Source organism: Typha angustifolia, chromosome 15 (assembly GCF_048772165.1).
Source record: "Typha angustifolia cultivar Huaian chromosome 15, ASM4877216v1, whole genome shotgun sequence".
NCBI lineage: Eukaryota > Viridiplantae > Streptophyta > Magnoliopsida > Poales > Typhaceae > Typha > Typha angustifolia.
The window spans coordinates 22,458,023-22,464,163 of NC_133253.1; positions in this window are offsets into that span (position 1 = coordinate 22,458,023).

Below are 6,141 nucleotides of genomic sequence, written 5' to 3' on the forward strand. Positions count from 1 at the left end.
TTGTTTCTACACAACTTTATTTCTAAATAAATCTAATTATTGTTAGGTTTTATGATTGGCAAATTTATACTTTCTCTAGTTTTTATTGTGTAAGTTGTGGCATAATGTCATATAGTTTGGAAGATAAATAGAGTTGTGCGACAAAGATTGAAGTTCGTGTGAAACTTGTTTGAAGCTCGTTTGAAGCGTATTTGAAGCTTGTTTGATCGAAACTTGTTCAAACAAGTTTGAATGAAACTTACCCGAGAGATTAGAAGATAAATCTTAGTTTGTTTGAAGTTTGTGGGAAATAACAATCATGGGAAGCGGTCCATCGAGGGGGAGTCAAACAAAACATCAAGAGGATTGTGGGAAATAACAATCGAGTTGTAAGTGTTATGTAACTGCTATTTTTATAGTGCTTGGTTTGATCTCATAGAAGAGATTCGTGATTTTTTACCCTTGGTTAATAAGGGGTTTTTCTACGTTAAAATTATTGTGTTTGTTTGTGCCTTGTGTTTCATATTTTGGTTGTCTCTTATCATTCTAAGTGAAATAGATCTTTTAAAGATAATTAAATATTTTCAATTAGTATCAGAGCAGGTCACCCTAGGATTAATCACTTTCATTTTGATTAAAAAGGGTGAGATCTTATTTTTGTACTATTTTGCTTAGATTAGATTTATTGTTTGTGAACTCTACTTGTATTGCATACAAGGTATTTGTGTTTATTCCTTATAGAGTTCTTTGATTAGACTTGTTGATTGTGAACTCTAGTTGTGTTGTACACAAGGTGTTTGTGTTTAATCCCTATAAAGTTCTTTATCATTTTTTATCTTTGAAGTGATCCCATTCTCTTTCATTTGTTAGAAGATGAAACTTCCTAGAGAAGAATTATCTATTATTAGACCTCCTCTGTTCGATGGATCAAACTATCTATACTAGAAAGCTAGGATGGGAGGGTTTTTTTAAATCAATTGATGAACGTGTTTGGCTTTCTATTTTTCATGGTTTTAAATGTCCTAGTATTATTGATAGAAAGAGAAATGTTATTGAAAAACTAATTGCTCAGTGAGATAAGGTAGATTATAAAAATTCTGGATGGAATAGCAAGGCAATTAATACCATATTTAATGGAGTCACTTCCGACGAGTTTCATCGGATTTGCATTTGTGAGGTAGCAAAGGATGCGTAGGATATTCTTGAGACTACCCATGAGGGGCTATCACTGTTAAACTCTCAAAGCTTCAGATGCTAACTACTTAGTTTGAGACCCTCAGCATGGAGGAGAATGAAATTTTTGATGAATTTTATGCCAAGTTATCTGATATTGTTAATTTTAATTTTAATCTTGGTGAGAGAATACCCGAGAGTAACATTGTCAGAAAAATTCTTAGGTCTCTTTCTGAGCGATTTCAAGCTAAAGTGATTGCTATAGAAGAGAGTAAAGATGTTGACTCTCTTAGAGTTGACCTTATAGGTAACCTTCAAATTTATGAGGCCACTTTCCGGCCCCTCAAAAAGGGTAAAGGAATTGCTTTGTCATCCATCAAAATGGACGATGATGATGTGTCTAGATGAGGATATTGACCCTGAGACGATTGAGCTCATGAAAAAATTTAAAAATTTATGTAGAAGTTCAAAAGGTGCCACGAGTAAAAAGCTCAAGGCCAAAATCCTAGAGAATAACAAAAATTCTAATGCTTTCTCCACTATGCTCAAAGTCTAAGAGCAAAAATCAAGAGAGAAGTGTCAAATATTATGAGTATCAGGGCTATGGTCATATTGCTAAAGAATGTGCAAATCGTAGGAAAAATGATAAAGTTTTACAACCCACATGGGATGATACTGATGAATCTGAGGATGATGATCCTAAACCCAATAAAGAAAAGTTTCTTACTTTTACTGTGATTCGTTGCTATCCACTAATAGTTCTTGAGAGATATTTAGTGCAAGTGAACGAAGTGAAAATGATTATAATGATGATGGAGAGATGAACATCCAAACCGCCTATGATGAACTATTTAGAGAATCCTACAAGCTTAAGAGAGCCAATATAAAGCTTCTCTGAAAACTTAAAGTAGTGACAGATAAAGAAATCAAGATAGTGAAGCAACATAAATACATGATGAATGACCGGAAGGAGGAGAAAATAAACTTCAAGGTAAATTGAGTAACTCTCTCTCTATTTCTCAAACTTTAACTTCTAAAAATTATTTACTACTCGATAAAATTAAGTTTTTAGAAGTTAATCTATATGAGCAAATAACCTTACGAGAAAATTTAGTTGAAAAAATATAGTTTCTTGAGTCTGAATTACAAAATGCTAAGAGTACCTTTAATAAATTTGATGTAGGTTCAAAAAATTTGAGCCAACTACGTGGAGCTCAAAATGAAAGGATGACGAAGCAAGGGGTTGGATATAAAGGTGAAACATCAATTTCATTATCTACAAGAAAGCCCTATAACGTATCTCTGTTTTCTTACTTTGTAAAATCCACTTGTGATATGTATGTCCCTTATAAAAATAATGTTACAATTGCTAAACATGATTGTGTGAAATATGATATACCTAGGAATGATCATGAAGTTAAATCTTTTGTTCTTATTTGTCATCGGTGTGGTATCAAAGGTCATATTATATCTCATTGTCATTTGAGTTATTGACAACCTTTTGAATTAGACAAACCACAATGTTCCTAGGTATAATAACTTGCATATTCACAATAGATTTAGCATTTTGAATGATACTTTTGTCTGTCTTGACTGTTTGTATGTCTCCATATCTAAGAATTTGCATAAATCATATAAGAACAATGTGAAAGCGAAAGTAAGAAAATTTTGGGTGAGAAAAAGTGATCTCATAACATCCCTTTGTGTTCTTAAGTAATCCACTCTTTGATTACTTTGGCTAGAGGGCATTTCTTGTTTGATTTATTTATCCTAGTCATGACTTGTACATATTTTATCTTTGCATTTTTTTTGTTTGTTTAATTTCAAGTCCTTCTGATCGTTGAAATTTGATTGTCACATTTGTTTTGACTGGACTTGTCATTTTTTTTTGTTTGATATTTTATCAATATTTTATTGATTTTAGTATGTCTCTTTTTAGTTATATTTCTTTTTCAATTATACTCTTTCTTTTTGGTTGCACCATAAAAAAATGTCAAAAAAAATGAAAAAGAAAATTCTCAAAACAAAAAAAACATTTTAAATGTGTTTTGTGATATCTTGGATTGGTAAAGACTATAATTTGAATAATAGAGTCACCTATCATATTTTGACTCTTGATCTTAGTGAACCTCTTGAGAATATTACATATTTGCCTTATGATGAGATAATTCAATATTTGGCATTGCATGTTGATATGAGTGTACACTAGTTTGAGTAATCATTAACTAGATTTTTTTTAAGTCTTTAATCCTTTATGTCTAGTGGGTCACATTGGTTTCTTTTGATCATGCTAATTTGATCAATAATCTAGTTACACTTTCTTTTAGTTTTTATTTGAAAATATCGATGGAAAGGTCTACCATTGTGGTTTAGTGTGAAAGCCGCACATGAGTTTACAAGAAAAATCTGATCTCATTCAAATTATCACACAAAAAAAAAAATCATGTTATTGAAAAAAATGGAAAAGATTCAAGGTTAGAGCTATCTTACCTCAGGAGTGTGAAAGACATCATTGCATGAGTAATGCTTTTATGTTATAGGTTGGTTTAACTGTTATCTTTGATCTTTAGATTTTCTTTTTGGATCTTGTTTGAAATAAGCTCTAGTGATTGGAACTTAAGCTGTATATATATATATTTCATTTTGTTAAGTTCTTGATTGAAATCCCTCACATTTGTTTAATATGTTAATACTTGAGTAGTTATCATCTTTGATCATAATTGAAACCAAATATTAGGAATCTCTTTACACATCTTATATATGCCTTTTGCCAATACATAGTTCATTTTGACGTGTTTTTATTATTTGACTTGGCCAATTGGGAATTTGCTTTTTATTTAAATTTGTCGTGCTGCCATTATCTTGGAAGTTCTGTGTATAGATTTGTTTAAGAGGGAGAATTACTTTGAAGGGGAGAAATGACTTTGATACATTAGAATTTTGATGTGGATCTTGGATTTGTGATAGTTTTACAAATCATTTGTTTCGTGTTTGCAATGACTTGGTTTGACAAATTTATTCTATTGCTTGATATTCAGAGTATATTTTTCATAACATCTTTGTAATGGTTTGTCAACTTGTGACAAAAAGAGGGAGAGCTATTTAGTTATGTGCTTCATCCTATTCTCTATTGCTTCTTATAGTATAATATCTATGCTTTATCCTTTATATATGTGAGACATATTTGTATATCATTGATATATTTATCATATTATATGTTTGACTATATTTATATGCATATTTTGACATTAATATGTTTGACATCATTATTTCTATTACATCTTCATACTTACATGCACGTGGTATAGAATGTTATGTTTCCAATTTTGTAGATTTTTCTAAAGAATGTCATTATGCTCAGCTCTATTAAGAGGTTGTATTTTTAGATAAACTTGTATCTAGGAAACTTTGTTTTTGTCACAAAATTGCCAAAGGGGAGTTTGTTTGATACGAACCCTCTTTTGGTGCTATGGCTCTGATACCAGCTTGTTACGATCCTTCCTCGGCTATAGGCTCTGATACCAGATTGTTACGATCCTTCCTCGGCTATAGGCTCTGATTCAAGATTAATACGATCTTGCACGGAACTTTAAGATCAGATCCCGAAATATCCCGCCGTTGGATCGCTGTGAAATTTTGATATGTTGTAGGCCCGGAAAAGAGCTTTCCAACGGATCTAGTTTGAGGCGAATCGGAGTTGGGGATCTCGAGATATCGTTCGTTTCGTGGACGAACATCAGGATACTCTGTTTTTGGATTCCGTGGATGAAGGCACGAAATCCTGGGTAATGGTGGATTGTGGAGGGCCGGTGTTGATGGGGTGGCACCGGTGTAAAAGTGATGGTGGAAGGGTTATGGATGATGGAAAGGTTAGTGATAGCGATGGATAAATTGGAAGAAGGGGGAGAAGAGGGCCACTCCTAAGGGACTAGGGTGATTGGCCTGTCGAGGGAGATTAGAAGCGGCGTCGCCGGGGAGATTGAGGGAACGGGAGCGAAGAAGATGAAGGAGGCAAGGCAAACTCAATTCTCAATATTCAATAATAATTTTGGTTGCCCTACACATACTTTTATAGGCTAACCAACAACTCAATCTTATCCTAAAACACAATCTTATCCTAAAACACAATCTTATCCTAAAACTCAATCTTATCCTAAAACTCAATCTTATCCTAAAACTCAATCCAAACTCGAGACGATGTCGGTGAAGTCCGAATCGTATCAATCCACCACGCTTCCGCAACCTTGTCCTCAAGGTTTGAAATTTGGGAAGCGATCCATGATGTCTGCCTCTAGCTCCCATGTAGGCTCGTCAGTAGGTTTGCCCAACCACTCAATCAGCACTTCAGTCTCTAATCTGGATCCTTGGCGTCTTCTCCTACGACTTAGGACTCGAACCGGCTCAGTGGAGCCATCTTCCTCCATTGGTTCGGGTAAGGTCGAACCCACTACATGGTTAGGCCCGATCTGGGCCTTCAATGCCGAGACATGGAAGACGGGATGTATCCTGGTTCCTTCAGGTAGGTCCAATCGGTAAGCTACTGGACCGATTCGTTGTAGCACTCGGTACGGACCATAGTACTTGTATCCCAACTTTTGGTTCAAAATGGGTCTCAATGTGGATTGTCGATACGGTTGAGCTCGAACGAACACCAATTGATCCACCTCAAATTCTCGCTCACGTCGGCCTTTGTCATGCGTTTGCTTCATGCGGTTTTGTGCTGTGGCTAGGTGAGTCTTGAGCCGTCTCAATGTTTCATCTCGATCAGCAAGCTCCAAGTCAAGCTCAGTCCTATCCGTCGCTGCGAGTCTATCGTAGGCACGCAAGACAGGGGGAGTGCGCCCATAAACCGCCTCAAATGGGGTCATGCCAATGCTTGAGTGATGAGCGGTATTGTATGACCACTCAGCCCAGGGAAGAAATTTGACCCAATCCTTTGGTCGATCCGCCACAAAGCATCGCAAGTATTGCTCTAGTCCACGATTCACC